Source organism: Cricetulus griseus, chromosome 2, assembly GCF_003668045.3.
Source record: "Cricetulus griseus strain 17A/GY chromosome 2, alternate assembly CriGri-PICRH-1.0, whole genome shotgun sequence".
In the NCBI taxonomy this organism is placed as follows: Eukaryota; Metazoa; Chordata; class Mammalia; order Rodentia; family Cricetidae; genus Cricetulus; species Cricetulus griseus.
Genome location: NC_048595.1, coordinates 201610229 through 201637851, shown reverse-complemented (window position 1 = coordinate 201637851; position 27623 = coordinate 201610229). Strand labels below are relative to the sequence as shown.

General features: G+C 48.6%; 1 long non-coding RNA gene across 1 annotated transcript in view; it reads left to right on the top strand.

The window, feature by feature from the left end:
- Positions 1 to 13246: 13246 nt before the first annotated feature.
- LOC118238233 overlaps positions 13247 to 27623 on the top strand; it is a 54164-nt gene continuing 39787 nt past the window's right edge. Inside the window, exon 1 of the long non-coding RNA XR_004768009.1 lies at positions 13247 to 13561. This is a non-coding gene — a long non-coding RNA (uncharacterized LOC118238233). The remainder of the gene's footprint in view (positions 13562 to 27623) is intronic.

Here is a 27623-nt window from a genome sequence, read left to right as displayed (position 1 = left end):
GTCACCTAGGATAGCCTTGAATTCATCCATAGTTCAAGCTTGCCTTGACCTTGCCATCTTCCTGCCTCAGCCTCTGGAGTAACTGAGACTACAGATCTGCCCCAGCAGATCTGATTAATTAATGACTTTTTCTTAGAAGATTTATTTTTGTTTTATGTGTATGAGTGTTTTGCCTGCATGTATGTCTGTGTACCACATGAGTGCAGTACCCACAGAGGTCAGAAGAGGGAGTTAGATCCCTGGACCTGGAGTTACAGATGGTTGTTAGCTGCCATGTGGATGATGGGAACTGAACCCAAGTTCCTCTACAAGAGAACTGCTGAGCCATTTCTTTAGCCCCACTCCTTTTAAAAATAGATGTGTTAACCGGGCAGTGGTGGCGCATGCCTTTGATCCCAACACTCAGGAGGCAGAGGCAGGCAGATCTCTGTGAGTTCCAGGCCAGCCTGGTCTACAGAGTGAGTTCCAAGACAGCCAAGGCTACACATGTGTATGTGTTTTGCCTACATGTATGTATGTGTACCACATGTGTCTCTCATGCCCTAGGAGGTCAAAAGAGGGCATGAGATGCTCTGGAATTGGAGTTACAAGCCATTGTGAACCAAACCCAATCATTAAAATAACAGTGAGTGTCGTCAACCATTGAGCCATTTCTACAACCCTGTTTGTTTTCAATGCTAAAAATCAAACTTAGGGAAGTCCTCACACCACATATGCTAGGTGAGCATTTTACCTCTGAGCTACAAGTCTATAAATATCAATTATAACTGTAGTATACTTCCCCAAGGGTGCATGCACCCACACTACACAGAGGGACATAGGCGCACCACCCTGCCTTTTTCTCCTGATCTTGTGCTTTTCTAGGAGGTCCCAGACAACAAAATGCCACACCTAATAGCAATGGCTGTTGAGTTCCAGGCTTCTGACAGAGGGTGGGTAGGGCCTGGGGTTACTTTCTCAATTCTCCCAGGTCTGCCTGAGAGAGGATCACTCATTTTTGGGGTTCTCTTGGAGTTCATTCAGTGACTCTTTGTCTCTTGCATGAGGAGGATCCCAGCAGACAGTTTAAAGAACATGCTATGTAGACTGGGTGGTCACTTCTCACTGACCTTCACCTTGCAAAGATGGAGGCAATGCCAACAGGAGGAGTTAAGGATTTTCTGCTTCCAAGCAAGTGAAACAAGGTCTCAGTGGAGTGGAAGGGCCAGACAATGCACTGGGAAAATTCTGGTGCAGAGGCAGGTCTGTGGAGGTGGGTGGAACTACAACTCTCACAGTCAGAGCCAACATTTATGAGCATGTTAAGACTTTTGTCCGAGCTGGGCAGTGGTGGCTCACGCCTTTAAACCCAGCACTCGGGAGGCAGAGGCAGGAGTATCTCTGTGAGTTCTAGGCCAACCTGGTCTACAAGAGCTAGTTCCAGGACGCCTTCAAAGCCACAGAGAAACCCTGTCTCAAAAATCCCCCCCAAAAAGACTCTTGTCCGGGGATTGTGGCACACACCTTTCTTTAATCCCAGCTCTAGGGAGGCAGAGGCAGGTGGATCTCTAAGTTCAAGACCAGCCTGGTCTTTTTTTTTTTTTTTTTTTTTTTTTCAAGACAGGATTTCTCTGTGTAGCTTTGGAGCCTATCCTGGCACTCACTCTGGAGACCAGGCTGACCTCAAACTCAGAGATCCACCTGCCTCTGCCTCCCGAGTGCTGGGATTAAAGGCATGCGCCACCTCCCCCCCCTTATGATCAGATTTTTTTACATCATAATTATTAGTGCTACTATTATTTTATATGTATGGGTGTTTTGCCTTTTTGTATGTCCACACACAAAGCAAATGGCTGATGCCTGAGGCCAGAAGAAAATATCAAATCCCCCTGGAAATGGAGTTACAGATGGTTTGTGAGCCACCATGTGGGTTCTGGGAATCAACCTGGGTCCTCTGGAAGAGCCGTCAGTTAACTTACAAAGAGCCATCTCTCCAGCATGTTCTTGTCTGTAGCAGTTTTCCTCAGTCTAAAACATTCCATACTGCAGGGAAATTCATTAAGGAAGGAAGAACTCAAAACAGTTTCAGGAAATCCCTGGAACTGACCGGATTCACTAGGCCCCTCTCTCTCCAAGAGAGGAAAACTTGTTCACAGTTGCTCTCCACCTGGAAGAGCAACCACCTGGAAGAAACAGAGACACATCCATCAGCCTGGAAGAGGTGCAGAACAACTGACAGACCAGGGAAGGACACTCTTCAGCCTGCTGAGCTTGCCTACAGATTGTACAATGTGCTCCAGGTTTCTTGCTTTCATAATTTCTTAGTCACATTGGAGGAACCTTTGGTGATGCAGCTGTCTTTCAAGTAATTTCACTCCTGTAAGTAAGTAATCCCAATAATACTAATTGACTTTCATGGTATCAGTGCTTTGGTCTGTTGTCAGGTCCCTATTTGAGGGAAGCAGGTGTGTGTGTTTGTGTGTGCTGTGTCTCCCTAGGAAAAGTCTGTCACACAATAACTCTTTTTAAAATTTTTTTAAAATTTATTTTTATTTTATGTACACTGGTGTTTTGCCTGAATGTGTGTCTATGTGAGGGTGTCAGATCCTCTGGAACTGGAGTTATGGACAGTGAGCTGCCAGGTGGGTGCTGAGAATTGAACCCTGGTCCTCTGGAAGAGCAGCCAGTGCTGGACCATCTCTCCAGCTCCCACAATAGCTCTTTATCAGGCTGTGCTAAACACTTCACAGGTTGCATCAGATTTATACTTAGCAGTGACCCTCTGATGGACACCCATTAATTTTTTTTTTTTTTCAGAGACAGGATCTTAGGCAGTTCTGCTGGCTTTGTTGCTGAGGATGACCTTGAACTTGTGATCCTCCAGTCTCTAGCTCCTGTGTGTGGGATTGAAGGACATTGGGTGAGCGCTACTATATCCTGTATATACAGGTCTTCTTCTTGCATTACCCTTTCTTTTTAAACTCTTGAGGAAACTGCACAAGATGCTTGCTCAGTCACACACCATGAGTGGAACCCTACTATAGCTGTACCTTCAGCCTCTGATCTACATAGATTCTCCATGCTCTCCGGGGCTACACTCAGTCCTGTTCACTTTACCTTACCTTGAATCCAATTCACCTGCCATTAAAATGTACTACAAAGCCAGCAACCTCTCCCCCTTAATCATCTCCTTCTTCTCCCTGCCAAAATGTTTGCCTTTTCTTGATCTATATAGGTATCAGAGGGAGCTTTTACAATTTTAAGTTGGGTGCTGGAGAGATGGCTCAGCTTGGGTTCAATTCCCAACACCCACATAACAGCAGGCAAAACGCCAATGCACATAAAATAAAAATAATTAAAAAAAATTTAAAGTCAGTGTCAGGTGTGGTGCCACACACCCCAGGATTCCAGAGGCAGAAGCAGGAGTATTTCTGTGCATTGAAGACCCATCAGGACCACCTTTGGGCCTATGGCTGTGATAATAAAGGCCTTCCCCTACCCTCCACAAGGCCTGTTCTTTATGAGCCTTGGGACCTTTGCCTTAAATGAGCCTCCAACCAGAATACCCTACCCTTTCCTTTGCAACTGGCTTTTCTTGGTCTTTCAGACCTCAGTTCATCTGTGGCCTCCTCTGAGAGGCCTTCCCTGACTACAATAGCAGTGTTTACCATGAAGTCAGTCTCACATGACCTATTTTAGTGTCTTCTTGGTTCTTCCGAGATTGTTTCAACGATTTATTTGATTATGGTGTCTCCTTGAACAAGAATGTAAGTTCTGTATAGCTAGGACACGACTGTTTGTTCTCTTGGTGCCCGTAGAGTTTAAACAGTGTCTGGCATTTAGTAGGCCCTCACTAAACTCGAGGTGCGTGACGTGAATCAAGGAGGCACAGAGTGCCTCAGTTTCCTTTTGTTGTTGGCCTTCGACTCATTCCTCCAGCCACACAGAGAAGGTCTGCATGAGATCAGAGATGGCAGAATGCTGCTTCCGGGGGAGAGAGGGCACGATGCCCAACTGGAGATGAGGTCAGTGCAGGAGGCAAGAAGAGCCGCAAAGATCATCTTGTCCAGAACCCTGACCTGGCCCGACCCAGGATCCCAGATCTGCTGGGGAGGGCGTACAACCGTGCCTCGGGTGGGCAGTATCTCCCGACGGGGCCTTCTCTCCCCTCCCCTCCCTGGGGAGGCAGGTGGAGCTGCGTCCTCATCTTTGTTCCCATCTGGAGCGCGTTTGGCGCGGCGTGGCGGGGGCGGGGCTGCGCCCCCGCGGTGCCCAGAGAGACGGGCCCGCCCGCTTATCTGATCTGCAGCTAATTGAAACTCCCTGCTCGCGAAGGTCAGCTCGGTCCCCTGACAGCTGCCGAGCCGAGCCAGGCCGGATGGAAAACCCGGGCTGTGCAGGGCCGACGGGGCGCAGGGGGAGGGGTTGTGGGGGGGCTGCCTCTGCGGCAAAGTAGACAAAGGCGGCCCCTCCCTCCTCGTGCGCGCTGCTGGGGGTCGCCAGAGTAGCCGCCTTAGCCCTCACCCTGCGGGGCGCTCCAGCCACAGTCACATGGCCTAGGGATACAGAGGAGGGGGCGCCCTTAATCCCTGCGCGCCCGCCCACCCTGCTCCCACGCCGGGGCCCGTCTGGGGTCTCTGGGAGAGTCACCCCCAACTTCCTGCCCCCACCCCGCCTCCACGCCCCGGCTCTGAGACTTCCTGCCTCCCCGGCTGCGGGCTGCTAAAACTGTGGGAAGCTGGTGGGGCCGGGTGACCCGGTCCCCTCCCCCTGTGCGCTCGACGGGGCGCAGGGGTCCGGGAGGAAGTGTGCGCGGTGGGGGGCACCGCCCGGCTCCGGGCAGTCATCCGGTGGGGCAGGTGCGGCGTCAGTCCTGCGTTGAAGGGCAGGGCGGCCTGTTGCTAATGGTGCTGGAGCGAGTGGGCGGGAAAAGACTCCACGGGGGGCGCGTTTCCAGGGTTCCGGGTGTGGACGTAGCGAAGGTCCACAGCTCGACCTGACCCGCCACGCCCTTGGCAGGCCCGGGCCCTGCGCTACCGGCTCGGGTCCTCTCACCTGCCTCCTGTGCACCTAGGCTCGGGTGTTGGAGACCTCAGGATTCCCTGTCAAGTCTCCAACCTGAACGCGCTCCTCTAATTAGAACCTTTGCCTTTCCAGCCTGTAGAAAACCCCAACGACAGGTTTCCGGAACTTCTTGGCAAACACAGCGTTAAGCAATTAAACAGACTTCGGAAACTATTTAAACTGCACAGGTCCATTTTGCCGATGAGCAAGCTGAGGCACAGATAGGCCAGGACTTGACCAAAGTCACACAACTCCCAAATCAGCTAGACAGAGCTAGGCTCTGATGCTACATCTGGCCCTTTTAGCTACCGGAGGTCTCTTTTGGCAAGAACTGCGGAATTGTGCACCAAATATAGGTCGATTCCCCAGGGCATCCTTAAGAGTGGTGAGCCCCTCGGCAAGAGACGCACATGTATCTATCTTGGTGTGGGCACGTGTTTCATGGTACAGTCCCGCGTGCCAAAGCGGGGTGGGGGGGTGGGGGGGCAGAGCATAGCTGAGCGCACTGGCGCCCAGGTGCTATATTCCCGGTTGGGACTCGACAGAGTCCTGTGGAGGGGCCTGAGCTGCAGGCAGGGCGGAGCGGGGGCGGAGAACTCGGAGCTGAGTCCACGAGGGCCACGGCGCCTGGGAGGCCGCAATCCGGGCGCCTGCAGCCGGCGAGGCGCGGGGTGACGCGCGGGGGCCCAGCTACCGTGACCTCCTCCGCGGTTGCCATGGTGACCGTGCACTATAAATAAAAAAAAAAAAAGAGGAGGAATTTCAAACCCGTTTTCTACGGAGCTTGGCGGGAGGGGTGGGGGAGGTCTCTTTGAATCGAGTTTCCCATTTCACCTTCCCAGGCGGCAGGAGCGCTTCCCCCGCAGCCCAGCCGGGAAATTGCCGCCCCTCACGCCGCGTGGCGCCCCCGGAGGAAGCTAATTAGCGCAGCCCGGGGAGCTGGAGACAGGGGACCTGGCCCGGGGGGGGGGGGGGGTTCAGGGCCCGCCTTTTATGGGGAGGGGAAAGCGCCTACAAATTGCCCCTCTTCCATCTCTCTAAGGCGCGCGCCCAGCCCAGAGCGGGCCGGGGCACAGGGCGCAGGCGGGAGGTCGCATCTGCAGCTTTGGCGCAATGAATCAGGCACGGCCGCCGCCGCCGAGCGCGTCTGGCATCCGGAGTCTCCCGGGATCGAAAATAATTTGGGCAAAGCGGTGGGAGGTGTGTGCGCGCGCGTTCCGAGGGGAGGGCGGGGAAGCAGGCCGGGCGGGGTGCGCGGGGCGGGGGGAGGTGCCATCCGACAGCCCCGCTGTGGTGAGAACGGAGTTGACACTTCTTTCCTTTCCACTTACTGCGGCAAGTACCGCGAGGAAGCTTAACCCTGTCGCTGCTTGGAGCGTGAGACGCGGTGCAAGCGCCCTCCTGAGGGCGATCAGGGCGGGGGTCAGGTGTGCAAAGCCCTTTGGCTTGGGTTCTTGCGGCTTGCTAGGTCAGCTCTCTGACTCCCCAGGCTGGCGCTCCCACCTGGACATTCCTCAAGACATCTCCTTGGATGCTTTTCTCAGTACTTTGTTTTTCCTTTTCCAGATTCGTCTAATGCCAACGCCGTGACCTCAGTTTCCCCACATTTCCAAGACAGCCGGTGGGTTTTGGGGGAGCAGCTTTCTTGTCAGAAACCTTAGGTCGGGGACACTGCTTTGGGCCTTTGGCAATTAAGAAACTGCAGGCGTCAGAACCAACTCTCCCAATCTAGTGTCCCTCATCAAAATGGCCGGGTTCCTGTTTTTGCCTCTGATGACAGAAATGTCACTGCTGCAGCATTAAGCACGCTCGGCGGGAACTTGGTTTGGAGCGAGAAGCTGGCGCCCAGCCCTGCCGAGCTGCATGCTGTAATTGGGAGGGGGTAGGCTGGCTGGCCAGCCGGCCTGGCTGAGGTCAGCCAGCCTTTGTCTTCGCACCTTCCTGCCGGTCAGCCTGCCACTGTCCACTCCGAAAACCGAGCAGGTTGCCTCCAATCAGGTGTGGCTCTGGGTAGTGAGTCTTTACAGACCCTTGTCCCTGTTTGGCTCAGGGAGCTGGGAGTAGAGGTGGGAAACTCCTATCTTTTACTCGACACCCCTATTCTTCTCATTGGGAATGTGTATGAAACTGCTAGATCTTCGATTTAGAACTGCCCATTTGTTGGTAGCCAAATCTCAGACCACCTTCTGCTTTAAGACCCCAAGTCCCCTACACATCAGTAGGACTCCCTGGGGCTGTTTCAGCATCTCTTGAGCTTCCACCGAGATAATTTTCAGACCATTGGGCTTATGAGCCTGCAGATATGGGGGTGATTCTGGTGTTTACTCTGAGAGGCATGTTAGGAGTACCCAAGGGATCAGTGGTTCCAGGATCAGGCACATCACTGCATCCATCGGGGAACTGAGCGAACAGACTGTTGAGGGTCTCTCCTTAAGCTAGGGACTCTGGCCAAAAGTATGGGCCCAGGATGCATTGAAGATAATGGCCAGAGGTTAAGAGCACTGGCTGCTCTTCCAGAGGTCCTGAGTTCAATTCCCAGCAACCACATGATGTTTCACAACCATCAGTTATGAGATCTTGTGTCCCCTTCTGGTGTGCAGATATACATGAAAGCAGAATGTTGTATACATAATAAAAAATATTAAAGAAAAAACCCACTGTCTTGAAAAAAACAAACAACAAATCATGTTAAAAAAAAAAAAGATGATGGCCAGAGTGTGATGCCTTTTTGGCCTCTGACCTCTGATTGAACTGAGCTGATCCTATGAATCCTGAGAAGTTCCCTTCCTTGCTGAGACGTAATGAAAACATGGTGGCCAAAGTTGATGAAGTCCAACTCAAGTTTCAGGTGAGAAGGCACTGTCACTGTTGCTTTTCATCACAGAGGATGACAGACGATGAACTAGTTTCCAACATCCACCTGGCTGTCAGATTCTTGCCGTCATTACTGGCAGAATGCCTGGGCTTTGTGCATTAAGAACACCTCAGACAAGCCCTAGCACCTGTATTTTAGGTAGGGTACATCCTAATAAACCCCAGTGCTACCAAAAGGAAAGGGAGTGGGCTCAGGGCCAGAGACAGATAACTCAGTATGAAAAACACTTTGTTGGGCAAGCATGAGGACCCTAGTGTTCATCTCCAGCACTCACATAAAAAGCCAGGTTTAGGCCAAGTGTGGTGGCTGGCATCTTTTATCCCAGCACTTGGAAGCCAGAGGCATATCATATCTCTGTTCAAGGTCAGTCTGGTCTACATAGTGAGTTCTAAGCCAGCCAGGGCTACAAAATGTGATCTTATTTAGAAAATCTTTAATGTTTATTTATGTATATGTGTGCTTCGGTATGTACACCTGGGGTGGGTGGGTGTGCCCAGAGAGGTCAAGATGTGGTGAATTGAACTCTGGTCTTCTGCAAGAGCATCAAGTGCTTTTAGCTACTGAACTATCTCTCCAACCCCATTTGACACAGAATATTGAAATATAACATAAAACTCACTATGTAGCCCAAACCTGTCTTTGTACTCACTCACTCTCTCTCTCTCTCTCTCTCTCTGTCTCTCTCTCTCTCTGTCTGTCTGTCTCTCTCTCTTGTAGCCTTGGCTCCCAAGTTCACCTCAAATTCAGAGATCTACCTTCTACTGTCTTCCAAGTTCTGGGATTAAAACCTGCACAGTCATTCACATTTATTTATTTATTGTGTGTATGTGTTTGTGTATGCACATATGCCATGGCACGTGTGTGGAATTCAGAGGACAACTTGTGGGAGTTGATTGTCCTACTATGTGGATCTGGTGAGTGAACTCAGGTCATCAGGCTTGGCAGCAAACACCTTTCCTTGCTGAGCCATCTTGATGGCCCCTGGCCTCAATTCTTTCCTTCCTTCCTTCCTTCCTTCCTTCCTTCCTTCCTTCCTTCCTTCCTTCCTATCCTTTTGTAGTTTTTCGAGACAGGGTTTCTCTGTGTAAAAGTCCTGTGTAGACCAGGCTGGCATTGAACTCACTGAAATACGCCTGCCTCTGCCTCCCAAGTGCTGGAATTAAAGGTGTGCACTAATCTACTCCGACCTGTCTATGGCCTCAAGCTCTTAATCCAAGTGCTGGGATTACACTCTTGAGCCACTGTGCTTGGATGAAGATACTGTTATCATTGTTATTTATTCAATGATTGACTCATATACTTATTACTTATAGATACGATCAATCATGTAGCCCACACTGGCCTTGAATTCAGTACTGTAACTGAAGATTGTAAATGGATGTTTCCTGTCCCAAATAACCACTCTGAGTCTTAATATGAGTCTTAATATTATAAATGCTGGTCCAATAGCTCAGGCTTATTACTAATTAGCTATTACATTTTCAGTTAACCAATATTCCTTATTTACGCTCTGCTACGTGGCGGTACCTTCATTAGCATAGCACGTCACTCTCCTGCTCCCTCTAAGTCTGGCTGGCGACTCTGAATCTGCCCCTCTCCTTCCCATCAGTCTCAGTTTGGCTCTTCTGGCTACCTTTATTCTGTTCAGCTATTTTCCAATCACAGTGTACAAAGGGATTATTCCACAGCAAAGATGACCTTGAATTTTTGAACCTCTTACCTACATTTCTTTAATGCTAAGATGTCGACTTAGACCACTATACTCAGTTTGTGTGGGTTTGTGCAGTACTGGATATTGAACCTAAGGCTTCATGAGAACTAGAAAAGAACTCTACCAACCGAGCTAATGCCTGGCTCTGTTTTGGTCACTTTATAAAGGAATAAATAGATTGAGTGAAATGGACTTGCACAAGGTCACACAACTGGAGGATAGGGAGTGAGGTTTGACATTGTCAGGGGGCTTCATAGCAGACTCTGTAATTGTATGAAGAAGAACCTCACCATAAGGGCCTGGGAGTAAGAAACAGACACTTCTGGCAATATTCTTGGTTCTTTGGTCTCCATCTGAGCCTACACCGTCTTCATTGATTAGGGGTGAGGAAAGTCCTTTACCAAGAAGGTACAGTAGCCAGGCACGGTGGCACAAGCCTTTAATCCCAGTGCTCAGGGAAGTGAGGCCAGCCTGATCTACATAGTTGAGTTCTAGGATAGCTAGAGCTACATTGTGAGACCTTGTTCATTTTATTATGTGGAAGGGCTTTGTTGTTGTTGTTTTGAGACAGGATTTCACTATGTAACACATGTCCCCCTCCACTAAATAGATAAATAAATAAATAAATATTGAAACATGCCAGGCGTTGGTGGCGCACACCTTTAATCCCAGCACTCGGGAGGCAGAGGCAGGCGGATCTCTGTGAGTTCTAGACCAGCCTGGTCTACAGAGTGAGTTCCAGGACAGCCAGGGCTGTTGCACAGAGAAACCTTGTCTCTCGGGAAAAAATATTAGATAGGTGTGGTAGTGCAGGTCTTTAATCCTAGTACTCTGGAGGCAAAGGCAGGTGGTAGATCTCTGTGAGTTAGAGAACAGCCTGGCCTATAGAGTGGGTTCCAGGATAGCCAAAGCTATATAGAAACCCTGTCTCAAACAATTATTTAAAACAAAAACACTAGGCTGAGAATGTAGTACATTAGGTAGAGTGATTCCCAAGTATGCCCAAAGCACTGGGTTCAATTCCTAGCATTGAGGAGGTAGGTATAGAAAGATCAAAACTCTGGGGGCTGGAGAGATGGCTCAGAGGTTAAGAGCACTGGTTGCTCTTCCAGAGGTCCTGAGTTGAATTCCCAGCAACCACATGGTGGCTCACAACCATCTACAATGACATCTGGTGCCCTCTTATAGCCTGTAAGCAGACATGCAGACAGAACACCATACACATAATAAATATTAAAAAAAAATAACTCTAAGTCCACTAGTCATGGTGGCAGACTTCTCCAATCCCAACATGAGAGGAGGCAGAGGCAGACAGATCTCTGATTTTGAGGCTATCCTGGTCTATATAGACAGTTCCAGGCCAGGCTGGACTGTATACTGAGATCCTGTCTTTTAAAAAAATGAAATTCAAGGTCAACTTTGCTCTTTAGCAAGTTCGAGACCAGCCTGGAATACATTAGACAGGATCTCAAAACAGTGAGAGGAACTCAGTGGTCAGAAGCATTGGCTGAGTAAGCCTGATGACCTCAGATTGATCCTAAGACTCCACCAAAAGGTGGAAAGAAGAGCCAGGTGTGGTGGTGTGCACCTTTAATTTTAATTCCCATGCTTTCAAGGCAGAGGCAGACAGATCTCTGGAAACTTAACAAGTCTGGTCTACATAGTAAGACCCTGTCTCAAAAGAAAAAAAAGGTCAGAGGGAAGAGAAGCAATTCCACCAAGTTCCCCTGACATCCACGTGGGTATACCATGGCACACATACCTGTACAAACACATAAATAAATAATAAAATAAAATTCAAAGGTGGTCTGGGGAGATGGCTCAGTGGTTAAGAATGCTTTGTTTCCTGCTCCTTCTAGAAGACTCATGTTTGGTGGCTTCCAGACACTTATAACTCCAGCTTCAGGGGTATCCAGTGCCTTTAGCTTCCATGGCATTGCAGAGATATGCAAAATTTAAAAAGGGCTCGAGAGATGGCTCAGGGGTTAAGAACACTGGCTGTTTTGGCTGGTTCTATTACCAGCGTGCACAAAGTAGCTTACAACCATCTATAACTCCAGTTCCAGGAGATCCAGCACTCTCTTCAGAGGGCACCAGGCATACTCCTAGTGCACATACATACCTACATACAGGCAAAACATTCATACACATAAAATAAGATTGTTTTCTACAAAAAATAATAAAAATGAATCTTAGAAATAAGATTTTTAGCTGGGTGGTAGTGGCTCACGCCTTTAATCCCAGCACTCGGGAGGCAGAGGCAGGAAGATCTCTGTGAGTTGGAGACCAGCCTGGTCTACAGAGTGAGTTCCAGGACAGGCTCCAAAGCTACACAGAGAAACACTGTTTCAAAAAACCAATAAATAAAAAGAAATAAGATTTTTAGTACATGGTGGCATATATCCTTAGTTCCCACAGTTGGGATGAAAAGATAAGTAGACCTCTAAGAGTTTGCAGCCATAGTGAGCTCCAGGCTATGCAGTGAGATCCTAACTCAAAATATATATATATATTTTCTATTCAGGGTTTCTCTGTGTAACCCTGGCTGTCCTGGAACTCACTCTGTAGTCCAGGCTTGCCTTGAACTTAGAGATCTACCTGCCTCTGCCTTCTATGTGCTGGAATTAAAGGCGTGAACTACCACTGCCCAGTCGAAAAAATTAAAACATTTTAATTATGTAAACATTTATGGGGAACGTGTATGTGCAGATGCCCTGGGAGCCCAGAAAAGGATGTCGGATCCCCAGGAGCTGGAGTTACCGGCAGTTGTGAGCCACCTGGCATAGGTTCTGGGAACTGAACTCAGGGCCTCTGAAACTGCAGCATGAGGTCTTGATCACCGATCCATCTCTCAGGCCCTACAGATAAATCTAAAAGCAAGGGGCTGGAGAGATGGTTCAGAGGTTAAGAGCATTGACTTTTCTTCCAGAGGTCCTGAGTTGAATTCCCAGCAACCACGTGGTGGCTCACAACCATCTATAATGAGATCTGGTGCCATCTTTCTGATGCCCTCTTCTGGCCTGCAGGCAGACAGAACATTACATACATAATAAATCTTAAAAAATCTCAAAGCAAAACAAATAACAACAGAAAACTCCTACTCAAACCAATGAGGGCAAAACCAATTTGGGCAGTCGAAGGACACTAGATGTGGCAGGGGTGGAATCTGGGGCCAAAGAGGCATTGCAGCCTCAGTCTCTAGACTGAGCTCAAGCCTTGAACGTGGGGCCAGATGAGCCAACATGCTCAGCCTGGCACTTTCCAACACTTTCTCACGACTATCAGGTTCACCCAGTACCAGGGGAGTAAAGGTCACCTTTTTTCAGGTAGAGAAACTGAGTCAATGCTTATGTGGCTAGTGTCTTTCACCTGGTTGGTTTGAAGGGCCTTGGAACAGAACCTCAAAACTCTGAGACAGTGTTGTGCCAGAAGACAGTCTATTTGAGTTTTTGGATGATAGCACAGTGTAAAGGGTCAGTCTAGTATGAGGAACCCCTAGAGGTGCAGAGGGAGAGTGATGATCCCCTAAAGATCTGTGCTGGAGAAGGTTGCTGGCGCCTCCCCTTGAAGTCTCCCTACAGTCCCTGGCTGTGTTGAGTCAGCCAGGATGATGTCACCAGCTTCCGTGCAGCCTGTGCTCCCTGACCTGGAAGGCGCCTGCCAGGGGCACCAGTCAAGCCTGAGGAAGGCTGGGCAGCTGTCCAGGTCACTCTGTCACAGTTGATTTAGGGGGGCTGGAGGTGTCCAGAGCCATCAGAAACAGCCAAGTGTCTGGGACCTCAAAGCCCATAAGTTATGTTGTTCTCCACACTGCTCCTCAAGAGTCTGCGATGACTTCCTGGGAACTAGAATCATCAAAATCAGTTTATGCCAAAAGAAATTACTTTCCATCTCTCTGAAGTGGGTGTAGAGCCGGGGAAGCATCTGCAAAGGTAGGCCTGTGACAGTCCTGCAGGGTGATCTTGGAATGGGGGTCCTGTATACTGGCCATAGGCCCTGCCCGTTCTGGGGAAGGGAGTAACCAAGATTTCAAAGATGCCTCCTAGGGTAAAACATGGTGACACACCTATAATCTCATCACTAGGGAGGGTGAATAGTGATGACTTTGACATTAGCATGTGCCAAAGAGCAAATTCCAGGCCAGAGAGGCCTGTTTCAAAAAACAGCAAAACCAGCCGGACATTGGTGGCGCAGGCCTTTAATCTTAGCAGAGGCAGGTGGACATCTGTGAGTTCAAGACCAGCCTGGTCTACAAGAGCTAGTTCCAGGACAGCCTCCAAAGTTACAGAGAAACCCTGTCTTGAAAAACAAACAAACAAACAAACAAACAAACCCCCAAAACCAGCAAAACCCAAACAAAAGTTGCTTCCTAATGTTTGGGGGACAGAAACCCAGATCTTGCTGTTCGTTAATTCTTTCTTAACTCACTCCCTTCTTTCTCGTTCCACAATTTTTTTGTGTGTATCTGTTGTGTGCCAGGCATTGTCCTATGTGTGTGTGAGACACACAATGGTAGACAAGACATGCTCACGATCAGTTAAGCCTGACAGAGTCTGGAAGAGATCCAGGAGAGAAATAAAAGAGTGTGACGTGGCCAGCTTCTGCAGTGAGGTCTGCAAAGACTCCTCCGAAGAGGGCAAGATGACTGAACTTTCTGGAAGACAGCTCTTCAGTTATGAAACAATTAAAAAAATATAGTTACAGCAGGGTGCAGTTGCTTGGAAGGGAGGACAGTGCCTGCCCTGGACAGCAGCCCACAGATGTGGAGGCTGGGACTCTGGGCCGGGCTCCCTTAGGAGGCTGCTGCCACCTGCAACCACCTGTGGCTCTCAGTCTGGGGCCTGGGTAGGTGGCACGATGGGGTTGCAGGCTGGGATAAAGGGCTCAACTGCCTGTAGTATCTGTCTGATTAGGAGACCAGTAATTCCATACATTTTTTGTTAGAGACAACTGTGGGTTGTCAACAAGACCAAAAGAAAAAAAAAAAATACAACAGGAGCTGGCATAAAATTCTTGGGTGGGACAGCTCTAGGATCTATTTTCTTTCTTCATTTAAAAAAATGCAAGGTCTCCTGTAGCCAAGGTGGCCTTAGACTCACTCTGTAGAGGACCTCAGCCAGGACATTGTGGGATTTTTTTTTTTTTTTTTTTTTGGTTTTCCGAGACAGGGTTTCTCTGTGTAGCTTTGGAGCCTATCCTGGCATTCGCTCTGGAGACCAGGCTGGTCTCGAACTCACAGAGATCCACCTCCCGAGTGCTGAGATTAAAGGCATGCGCCACCAATGCCTGGCGACATTGTGGGATTTTTAAAAATTTATTTATTAATTTATTTTGGTTTTTCAAGACAGGTTTTTTTTTGTTTTTTTTTTTTGAGACAGGGTTTCTCTGTGGCTTTGGAGGCTGTCCTGGAACTAGCTCTTGTAGACCAGGATGGTCTCGAACTCACAGAGATCCACCTGCCTCTGTCTCCGAGTGCTGGGATTAAAGGCATGCGCCACCAACACCTGGCCGAAGACAGGGTTTTTCTGTTTAGCCCTGCCTGTCCTGGAACTCTCTGTAGACTAGGCTGGCCTCAGACTCAGAGATCTGCTAGGATTAAAGGCATGAGCCACCACTGACCAGCTTAAGCCAGGGCTCTGTATTTTGTATGAGGGAAGGAAGCACTCTACCAAATGAACTACAGGAAAGGACCTCCAGGACCTTTTTTTAAAAAAAGTACAAGCAGCAGTAGGAGCTGTACACACAGCTTCAACTCAAATGAGGCTCCCAAGTTCCCTTCCAGACAGAAGCTGCCTGAATAGGACCTTGGGTGCCACCCTTGCCAGCTACATGTGCACACACACATCTTCCTGCCGTGAGGTGGGAAACCCTGCTTCTTTCACAGGGCCCTTGCTTTCATTCTCTCATAAGAGAATAGCTCTGAGTCCTGTGAGCATAGATAGGCTGCTTCTGGAGACAGAGTCCTCAAAAGGTTCTAGGGCCCTGAGATCTGCATCCTCAACCTATTTGTTGTTGTGGTGGTTTTGTTTTTTCTTATATTTATTTATTTATTTATTTATTTAATAATTTCTTACATTTACTTAATATTTTTGGAGTGGGAGAGGGACACACATATTCCCCAGCACACCTACGGAGGTCGGATGAATTGGTTTGCTCTTTCTGCCATGTGACTCCCAGGGATCCCAGGTGGTCAGGCTTGGCAGTAAGCGCTCTACCTTCCCAGCCATCTCAGTGATCTTTATTTTATTTATTTTTAACTTTTTGAGGCATGGTCTTTTGTAGTGTCTTTACCTCGCAGGCGCTGGGATTACAGGTCTGCGTCGCATCTAGTCATTGATGTAATCTTCTAGCCCAGTGTCAGGGCTGTGAGACGGGTTCTGTGGGACTGACTTTGCTTTAGAAATGCGAAGACAGTGACTGGAAAGCAGGTACATGGTTATGTCTTATTTTTGGACCACGGTCAATGGCCATGGAATTTGTAGTGGAAGGAGTCTGTCCAAAGGGCATGCTTAAGTATCAGAATCCTACAGTCTGGTTGGTTTCCTGGGTGCAGATGCTAACAAATCCACCAAATATGTCTCTAGTGGTTGGGATCTGATCAGTAGGTTGGAAACACTGGGTGGAAGCCAGAGAAACTAACCCATAAGTTAGAAAATTGGCTATAAAGAGAAAGCCACAACCAAAAAGAGGTCTTAGAAAACCCTATCATTTGGTTCATGGTGCCTGAGGATTCTGAGATACCTTTTGCCTGGCATGACAGACCTGAGAGTTGTTGGGCCTCCAGGTACCTGTAGACCCTTCTACCCAGCTTCAGAGAGCCACACAGGGACAAGGACAACAGAAACTTTGCAACAAGCGACAGCCAAAGTGTGTAGTGCAGACAGGTATAATTCCTTGAGCCTTTCTAGGCAATTCTTGCCTCCTCCTCTTCCTCCTCGGTATGTTCTCTGCTAATTTGGTGACTGTTTCCCGAGAGCCTCCATGAGCTGTGTGTGGTGGCGATGCTAGAGGCTGGGCTCCCAGAGTCCCCAGGGAGAAAAATTATGCTGGTGGAGCCTCCTCAGGAGAGTGGAACTGGGGAACTGGGCTGAGGATTTAACTCGGGGGTAGGTAGAGTGACTGCCTAGCATGCAAAGACACCAGGTTTGATTGCCAGCACCAGGACCACCACACCACCAAAAACCATCATCACCACAAAACTCACTAAAATAAATAAGCAATAAAATAAATAAACAAGCTGATAAACAAATGTAGAACCAAGCCAGGGCACCTGGTGATATTTCAGTTGGATTTGGGGCTGGGATTCTTACAGCAAAGGCTTGTCTGGAATGAGACGCCAGAGAAGGCTGCTGCCAGAAGTGGCTTCCTGGGTTCTAGCTAGAGGTGCACTGCTTGCCAGTTATGTGGCCTTGTTACTGCCACCTCACTGTGTGTCGCTTTCCTTGCTTTGGAGTGGGATTGATTGGGCCGGGCGTTGGTGGTACACGCCTTTAATCCCAGCACTCAGGAGGCAGAGGCAGGCAGATCTCTGTGAGTTCGAGGTCAGCCTGATCTACAGAGCTAGTTTGAGGACAGGCTCTAAAGCAATTCAGAGAAACCCTATCTTGAACCCCTCCCTGCTCCCCAAAAAAAGGTTGTGAGGAGTCAGTGAGTTGGTACATGCACAGCCCTCCAAACAGCCCAGTGTACCAGGTCAGAGCCCTGCAGGTGTTAAATAAGAAAAAAACCCAGCTACTATTTGACTAAATGAGTCTTGCCATGTATATGGAAAGGAAAAAATGTACCAGGGCGGAGAACAAGGACCAAGGTAAGAGAGGTGACTGACTAGTGACTGTCCTGCTCTGTGTGTGACATGCTGGAAACTCTGCTGACTCTCATTCAAACCTGTAATATGATGCTTCCATCCATCTCTTTTGAGGTTGATCAAACCTTTGACCCTAGATGTGACTAAATCCATAGCCACATAGGCACACTGTGGCAGTAAGGTGACCCCTGTGCTGGGGAACCTCTGTGGATGTCTGGAGCTCCCAGTTGGTGGCCAAGCACACACAAAGAAGTCACTTGCTTGCTGAGGGCCAGGCGGTCTTCCAGAGGAGATGCCTTCAGACAAGGGCAAGAGAAACTTCAGAGAGATGGAATAGCTAGGAAGAAGTGAGCCTGTCTCAAAGTGAAAGCATGGAGACTCTGGGTCTCGGGCTCTTCTGTGCCTGGGAGCCCCCCTTTGGCAGATTTCCTTAACAAGTTAGGCTATCTCCCTCTGGGCCTTCTAACTCAAACCTTGGCAGTGGTCTAAGAGGTTAAAGTCCAGTTTTGCTCCAGGGCCAGCCCAGAAGCTAGGGATAGGGGCACCAGTTGCCCCGGTCCCTCCCTCCCACTCCAGAGATGGAAGTGTTTGGCAAAGCAACAAGGCAGCCTTTGTGTCCCTCTGTGGGTCCAGGCACGTCTGGCCCAGCCTAGGCGGCTGCTGGTTTCAGTGCCCTGTGATCCCAGCCAGGCGGGGCCGGGTGGGGCATGCCGGGTGTTTGTCCCCAGTGTTCCCACCGTGGCTGTCTCTTGTCCCTTGCTTTCCATCAGGGCTCTGCAGGTGGTAAAGCCTGTGCTACAGACCCAGCCAGGTAGCAGAGGGTGGATGTTGACACAGGGTGAGGGTGGACAGCTTGGCACTTACCAGGCTACTATGTGTTATGTGGCACAGCCAGCGCACAAGGCCTATTCTAGAGTGAGCCTGTGTGAGCCTTCGGGTGAGGATGTGATTTTGGGTGTGAGGGGTCTGGCCTGAGGCACATGAACAGCCCCCAGCCTGGTCAGAACAGAGCGCCGCTGTCTTGATTGCGCCAACAACAAGGCCTCTTTCTCAGGGCATAATGTCCCCTCTGTATTGTCTGCTGCACGGTCTTGGTGACGATAATTTTAAGGCCCAAGTCCTTCTCATGGGTGGGGGTTGGAAGGTCTGGTTTGTGTTTAGGGCTCCACTATATACTTGCACCCTCATGGGGGCAGCAGAGGGAAGCGGGGACTCCTAGGAGCTTTTGCCCGGGCCAGCCTGAAAGTCTGTGACCCCTCCTGCTCTGCTCCTTCCTTTCCAACTCTGCCCACCAGACTTTAGGGCTGTGGGATCTCTTTAAAGAAAGAGATTCGCCCAGCAGTGGTGGTGCACGCCTTCAATCCCAGGACTCAGGAGGCAGAGACAGGTAGATCTCTGTGAGTTCGAGGCCAGGGTGGCCTACAGAGCGAGTTCCAGGACAGGCTCCAAACCCTGTCTGGAAAACAGAAAGAAAGAAAGAAAGAAAGAAAGAAAGAAAGAAAGAAAGAAAGAAAGAAAGAAAGAAAGGGAGTCTAGAATCTCCCCTTTAGCCCCCCACTTGGCCACTGCTGACCTCTACAGACCATACATGTCTGTTTCTGGGTTTTCCTTCCATGATGCACAGACAGTGGCGGTCAACTTCTTGATTCTCAATATTCTTCTAAATGCTTAAGAATGCTAAGAGCCCCCCAAGAGTCTTTGTTTGGTGGGGTTCAACCCATCAGCATTCGCCACCTTAGACTCTCGGTGCAGCTAGTTTAGTGATAGAGTTTACTAGGAGCCTGTGTAAGGCACAGAGTTTGACCCTCAGAGAAGAACGTTTGTGCATGCTCCCACACACTGAAAGAAAAATTTAAAGACTTAGATATGTCTATTTAAAAATAATAATAGAGCTAGGTGTGGTGGCACATGCCTTTAATCTCCGCACTCCGGAGGTAAAGGCAGGTGGAGGCATCTCTGTGAGCTTGAGGCCATGCTGGTCTACTGGTATCCATAGTGAGTCTCAATAGTCAGGGCCCTGTCTCAAAAACAAACAACAAACAACAAAATCACAATAGAATTTGGAATGTGGTAGTCCACACTTATAAAAACAGCAGGAGGCAGAAGCAAGAGGACCATTAACAATTCAAGGCCAACCTGGGCTTCAGAAAGAGTTCAAACCCAACCTGGAACTACTTAGGAAACCCCAATTCAACCCAAATAAGCTTAATTAAAGCTTCATTAGAGCTGGGGGTACAGCTCAGTGGTACAGCTCTTGCCTAGCTTTCAAGGGGCTCTGAATTTGATCCCTGGTACTGTAAAAATCAAACAAAAAAACAATAAAATACAACCTAATAAATACAAAGAAAAGGTCCACAACTTGCAGTCAAAGACAATACCTTTTTGTTTGGTTGTTTTTTTGTTTTGTCTTGTTTTTTAAAGACAATTTCTCAGTGTAGCCCTGCCTCTGCCTCCCGAGTGCAGGGATAAAAGGCATACACTACCACAGCATGCCACACCTGGCTATGAATTTCATTTTTAATTGAAAATGTTTTTTGTGTACAGCTGTTTTGTCTACATGTATGTCTGTGAATGATGTGTGTGCCCAGTGTCCTTGGAGGCCAGAAGACAGCAAGCTAGCTGCTTTGTTTTCTTTAACACAGTCTCACGCTGTCCAGGCTGGCCTTGAATTCTCTCTGTAGCTAACCCTTGATGAACCTGCCTCTGCCTCCCAACTGACAGGATCATAGCCTTGTGCCACCACACCTCAGGCAATTAGCTTATTTATTTGTTTGTTTTGTTTTTTGAGATAGGGTCTCACCTAGTCCAGCCTACTTTCAAACACACTATGTGGCCAAAGAGGACCTCGAACTCTTGATTCTCCTGCCTCTACCTCTTAGGTGCTGAAATTATAGCCATGTGACATCATGCCAGAATTTTTAAGGTGCTGAAGATGGAACCAGCAATGCTAGCTCCACCAACTGAGCTACACCCACACCCAACTAGCTCTTTTAAAATTATTATTATTTAAATATTTATTTCTACTTTATAAGTGTTTCCCTGCACATAATGTGTGGGCACACATGTGCAGTGTAGTACAGGAGTTACAGATGGTTGTGTGTTGCCATCTGAGGACTGAACATGGATCCTCTGGAAGAGCAGCTAGTGCTCTTACCTGCTGAGCCATCTCATCAGCCCCAAAACTATTACTGTTATTATGTGCACACATGATGCAAGTATGGCTCTGCTGCCATAATGTATGGACATCAGAGGACAATTTCGTTCATTTTATATGGCTTCCCGGAATCAAACTCAGGTCTCTAGCTTACTCAGCCAGTGTTTTTACTGAGCCATCTCACTGGTCCATCAACTAGTTTTTTCTTTCTTTCTCTCTCTCTCTCTCTCTCTCTCTCTCTCTCTCTCTCTCTCTCTCTTTCTTTTTGTGGTTTTTCTGTACAGGGTTTCTCTGTGAAACAGTCCTGGCTGTCCTGGAACTCACTCTGTGGACCAGGCTGAGATCTACTTGCCTCTGCCTCCCAAGTGCTACCACACCCGGCTTTCTTTCCGTGTGTGTGTGTGTGTGTGTGTGTGTGTGTGTGTGTGTGTGTGTATGAGAGTGTGAGAGTGCAGGCCCAAGGTTGATGCTCAAATCATCCTCCATCTCTCTTCCACTTTATTTATTGAGGCAGAGTCTGTTAATCAAATTCAGAGCTCTACAATATGGTTAGTCTGGTTAGCTAGCTTGACTCTGGGATCCCCAGTGAGATTGGAATCATTCAGGCTACACACCCACCTGGCATTTACATGGGTTCTGGGAGTCCAAACGCTCGTCCTCTTGCTTGTATGGCAAGTGACTCTACCCCTGGGCTATCTCCCTAGTCCCTGGCGTTCTCTCTCTTTTTTAAAAAAAGAACATCAGCCAGGCTGTGGTGGTGCACACCTTTAATCCCAGCACTCATGAGGCAGAGGATCTCTTTGACTTCGAGGCCAGCCTGGCCTACAAAGTGAGTTCCAAGACAGCTTCCAAAGCTACACAGAGAAACCCTGTCCCAAAAGACAAAAACAAAACTAAACAAATTGAAGTTCATTTTAACTTGCTAAGAAAGACTCATAGGCAGGGTGTGGCCTCTGCCACACCACGCCAACTACTGTAGAAGATGAGGAAGAGCATGCCCCGAAATCAGGTGTAAGAGACCAGTCTGGACCACAATGTGAGACCCTGTTTCAGAAAAAAATACAATAAAATAAAATAAAAACCCCCAAACTTCAGATTTTGATATCTGACAGCTATTCCCTCAACAACAATGAAATGAGCCAGTCACTTCAAGGAAACAACAATTTGTTGTTGGTGATAGAGTTCTAGTCTTTAGGTTGAAATTTAAATCCTAGAATGCTGTACTTATACATATCACATAGGCTTGACAGCTTCTGGAACATTTCTGATAGAATGAGGTGGTATCAGTGAATATGATTTTTAATGCAGTATAATGAAATGTGTTGACATTTGAAAGATCTGCATAACTCAGTGAGCAGACTGTCCAAGTGAGCAATAAATTCATGATATTATAAATTCAGGCATAATGGGTGTGGTGGTGCACACCTTTAATCCCAGCCATCAAGAGGCTGAGGCAGTTGGATCTCTGAGAATTCAAAGCTAGCCTGGTCTATAGACTTAGTTCCAAGTCAGTCAGGGCTACATAGCTGTGTCTTAAAAACTAACTTGTTTTCTTAAAAATGATAGTGAGCTGGGTAGTGGTGGCACACCCCTTTATTCCCCAGCACTTGGGGAGGCAGAGGCAGGTGGATCTCTGTGAGTTCAAGGCCACCCTGGTCTACAGAGTGAGTTTCAGGACAGCCAGGGCTGTTACACAGAGAAACTCTGTCTTGAAAAACCAAAAATTAAAAAAAAAATTGTAGTCAGATAAAATATACCAACAAAAATTCATTTGTGGGGGCCGGAGAGATGTCTCAGAGGTTAAGAGCACTTCCAAGGGTACTGAGTTCAATTCCCAGCAACCACATGGTGGCTCACAACCATACGTTATGAGATCTGATACTCTGTTCTTGTGTGCAGATATACATGGAAGCAGAATGCTGTATACATAATAAATAATAAATAAATAAAATCTTAAAAAAATTCATTGGTGGGCTGAAGAGGTGTCTCAGTAGATAAGAGCATTGGCTGCTCTTCCAGAGGACCCATGTACAATTCCCAACACCTATACGACAGCTCACAACCATCTATAATTCTAGTTCCAAGAGATCCAACACCCTCTTCTGGCCTCTTGGGCACTGTGCTGCATACATGTAGTGCACACACATACATGTAGGCAAACACTTATGCATATAAAAGCAGAAATATTTAAATAATAATTTAAAATAAAATTTAAAAAGAGCTAGTTGGGTGTAGGTGTAGCTCAGTTGGTGGAGCTAGCATTGCTGGTTCCATCTTCAGCACCTTAAAAATTCTGGCATGATGGATCAGGAGTTCAAGGTCCTCTTTGGCCACATAGTGTGTTTGAAGTAGCTTGGACTAGGTGAGACCCTATCTCAAAAAACAAAACAAACAAATAAATAAGCTAATTGCCTAAGGTGTGGTGGCACAAGGCTATGATCCTGTCAGTTGGGAGGCAAAGGCAGGTTCATCAAGGGTTAGCTACAGAGAGAATTCAAGGCCAGCCTGGACAGCGTGAGACTGTGTTAAAGAAAACAAAGCAGCTAGCTTGCTGTCTTCTGGCCTCCAAGGACACTGGGCACACACACCATTCACAGACAAACATACATGTAGACAAAACGTGGGAACATGTTATCGGTGGAGAGAACAACCCTGGCAAAGTCCTAGAGAAGAGCACAGCTGGGCATAGCAGCTCATGCCTGTGATTCCATCACTCAGGAGGCTGACACATGAAGAACGCCACAAGTTCAAGATGAATGAGATCCACAAACAAAGAAAAACAAAAATAAGAACAGGAAGAAGTCAGAGAATGGAGGGTCTCAGACACTAGCCCTGGGACAGTAGGCACCACAGAGTGGTGGTGGTGACTTGAAGTTAACAGTTGAACCCAGAGAAAGCCAGGGTCCGAGAAGAGAGCTCCTGGGCTTCAGGGCAGTGTCCTTGAGGCATGTTCAGTCAACACAGAGGGACTTTGGCTTCTTGCCTGTGATTGGCTGAGTGTGGTTTCCTGCTCAGAACTCAGCCAAGCATGTCTTCACAGGTTTCTACACTGCCACTCAGTTTTTCTTTTCCCGTGGCTTTGTGGTGACTGTGAGTAGCCCCACCTAGTTTGCGGTGCATGAGAGTGAGGGTGACCTTGGCAGATGGCTACCGAGGAGAGAGATCAGTAGTGGTGATACATTCACATACGTTAGGGGGGAGATTCGTCTTTAAAAATATAGTTATTAATTTTTGTTCTTATGTGTGTGAGTGTTTTGCATACATGTATGTGTATGTGCCACATGCATTCAGTGCCTGCGAATGCCAGAGGGGGATGTCAGAGTCTCTGGAACTGTAGTGAGCTGGCATGTGGGTGCTGAGTATTGAACCTGGGTCCTCTAGAAGAGTAGCCAGTGCTCTCCACCCATCTTTCCAGCCCCTTTGTTTGTTTCTTTGAGACTGGGGCTCACTAGGTAGCCTTGGTTGGCCTGGAACTCTATGTAGATCAGACTGAGTTTCACCTTCCCTCTGCCTCTAGAGTACTGAGATCAAAGGTTTGTAGCTTTTCACCAGGCTACGTACATTTTTTTTTTTTTTTGAGATGGGATCTCATGTAGCTCAGGCTGGCCTCAAACTCAGTATGTAGCCGAGGATGACCCTAAACTCCAGATTCTCCTGTTTCTATCTCGAAAGTGCTGGGATTACAGGTTTGTGCCACCACCCAGCAAAATAAATCTGTTTTTAAAAGTCAGGAATTGGCCAGGTGGTGGTGGTGCATGCCTTTGATCCCATCACGGGGGGGGGGGGGGGGGCGGGGGGGGGGGGGGGGGGGGGGGGGGGGGGGGGGGGGGCAGAGGCAGGCGGACCTCTGTGAGTTTGAGACCAGCCTGGTCAACTAGAGCGAGTTCCAAAGCTTCCAAAGCCACAGAGAAAGCCTGTCTCGAAAAACAACAACAACAAAAAACCCAAACCCAACCAAACAAAAACAGATTTATTTATGTATATGGGTGTTTTACCTACATTATTGTATTGTTTGCGCCATATGCATGCTGTGCCCAAGGAGGCCAGAAGAGGGTGGCAGATCCCCTGGAACTGGAGTTTCGAAGGTTGTGAGCTGCCATGTGGGTGTTGGGAATGGAACTGGGGTCCTCTGGAAGAGTAGTAAGTGGTCTCCACCCCTGAGCCATCTCTCCAGCCCAGTTTCTGACTTTTTAACCACAAAAGATCTGTGTGTTGTGGGGCACAAAGGCTAGGCTTTAGTGTTATGAAACAGAGCTGATCCTGACCTGGACCAGTCATCCTCCAACAACTCTGTCTCCAGCCCAGCTTATCTCAGAGCTGCTGGGCTTGCTTAGTTTCCGTCCAGGTTGGACGCAGAGAGATAATGTCAGCCCTCTGCAAGACAGGTCCCACTCATCCTGTTGTGTATACCTGCGTTCCCAAACTGGTACCTGGGCTGGGTGTGATTATGCGGCTCACACATGCTCATGGTCTTGCTATGTGACTGTATAGGTTCAGCTTCTGCTGCATGTGTTTGTGATCATGATCTATGTGGGTTCTATAATACCAAGATGCTTGTTAACTGAATACTTGACTACGAACATTGAGTTGTGTGCATTTTTGCATTTGTGCCTCCAGTTGAACAGTGTATGTTTTTGTATGTGCCTTTTGTCTATCTCTGTAGGATGTGAGGGTCCCTGGGATGGATGGATGGGGTTTTGTTGTACTTGCTTTGTTTTTGAGACATAGCCTAGAACTCACCGAGACCCATTCCCCTCTGCCTCTCAAGTGCTGGGATTCGAATCTCAGTGGGGCAGTGGCAGTGCACACCTTAAATCCCAGCACTCAGAGAGGCAGAGGCAGGTAGATCTCTGATTTTGAAGCCAGCCTGGTCTACAGAATGAATTCCAAGTCAGCCAGGGCTACACTGAGAAACAAAACAAAACAAAAAGACACACCCAGCTGGATGGGTATTTTGTTTTGAAGGTTTGTTAGTGTGTGTCTTGGCCAAGCCACAAACAAGGCCAGTTGAGGTAGGGGATGGGCACTGTGCTTGGGGTAGGGAACCCACAACAACCAGGAAGTCTGACTAGGAAGAAACATGTCCTCACCTGCCCAAAGAAGCACCCCAAGCTCTCAGGGTCCAACTTAATCCCCGGATAGTCAGTCATAGTGGGCGAACCCATCTCCCATGCCCTGCTGGCTGGAGCCTGGGCCCTCTGCTCTGTACTTCAAAAGTACTTTGTATTTTGTGGGAGTTGGGCAGGGGCCACATTCAGCTCTTAGTGGGCCACCCAGGTAAAGCTCAGGCTCCAGAGAGAATCAGCCCAATTGAGCCATGTTTGATTTTAATTTCAGCAATCCATCATTTATTAAAACATATTTATTGGAGGTGGCCTGGGAATATAGTACTCTCCTTACCCAATTAGGGGCAAAGGAGCATACTACTACTGTGAATTTAACAGATGAAAGCAAACAACCCCAAAAGTTGAGTGATTTACCCAAAGTACCAGTACAGCTGGTACCAGGCCTGTCCTCTGCCACAGCTCCCTCCCCCTGAACATTGCCATCCTACCCTGGGTGCTAGCGCCTTCTGAGCCAGAACCGCCAGCAGAGCCAGAAGAAGGGCAGGTAGGGCTAGACCATCCTTGAGTCCCAGCCTGATACAGGAGACAGTACAAGAGCCCAGGTGAGATCCCAGGTGCTAAGGGAAGTGAAATCTCCTGACTTTATTCTGTGTCTGCCTGGACACTCCTCAGTACACCACCACTCCTCACCCCCAGTAGCCACGTCCACCTTGGCAATGCTTTTGGGACTGTCTGTGACCCTGAACAAAGGTTGCCAGGATTTGGCTTGGAGATGGAAAGGAGGAGAAGGAGGTGATGAAGGAATGCTTATGTCTCCTCTCCTGATGCATGACTCGCTTCTGGGGCCCCTGCTTCTTTCAAAACCCTTGTTTCCCCATCTGTCAAGTGGGCTCAATGGCTGCCTCTCCTAGTGTTCAGTGCTACAGAAGAACAGGGGAATGGGGAGGGGTGAGGTGGGCAGGGCATCCTAGGGGCTCTCAGCTCAGCCCTGGAATTGGGCAGGGTGCAGGGAATCAGAGGCGCAGATGTGCGCTTGTCTCACACGAGCAGCCACATTTAGCCACTGAGTCGGGACTGAAATATTCCTGAGGGAGAAGAACCCTGAGGCTTCAGGGCGGCAACGGCTCGGGCTCTCGTCAGTGGGGAGCTGGGAAGGGATGTTGTCACCATCTGCCTCGTGTCTGTCTGTGACTAAAATAATACTGGGGTGAGACTCGCCGCAGGCACGGGCCCAGCCGCAAGGTTCCCCAGAAGAGGGAGGGGCCGAGGGTTGCTGGAAACCTTGTGGGGAGCAGTTGAGGGGAGGGGTGTCTGGGGTAGCCCTAGTCTCTCTCTTCCCGAGAGACCACAAAGAACATGGGGGTGCATGGGCGTGGACACATTCGGGGGTGGTGGCCTCAAGCGTGGGGGGCCAGATGATCCCCCAAGACCTGCTAGGGTCAGTCCCAGGGAGAAAAGCTTGTGCTGAGATCCCAGCGAAGCAGAAACAGCACTAGAACAAAGTCAGAGAGACAGACCAGTGCCGGATTCGGCTTCCATGAGCTTGTCCAGAATACTGAAACCAGGAAACAGTGAGAAGCTATTTTAATTTCCGCCGACGTCTAAGTTTCGGGTCTATGGCTTGCTGTGGCTTTTATTTTGAATCAAATATGGAGGATGTTCGGTAATCTCTGGCTCAGGGCTCAGCAGACTTGAGTGCCTGCCTTTCTGGCATGCCAATCATATGCCATTTTCCTCTAACTGTTGCTACCCCTGGACTTGGGCAGATGGCCCTTCAGATCAGGGAACCTGATGCTTGGATTTTGAGCAAAGCATCTACATTCTTCTGATCGGTTTTTTTTTTTTTTTTTTTCCCTCTTCTTCAGCCTTTTGAAACAAGGGTTCTCTGTGTAACACTGGCTGTCTCTGTAGATCAGTCTGGACTTGAACTCACAGAGATCTGCCTGCCTCTGGCTTCAGAGTGCTGGGAT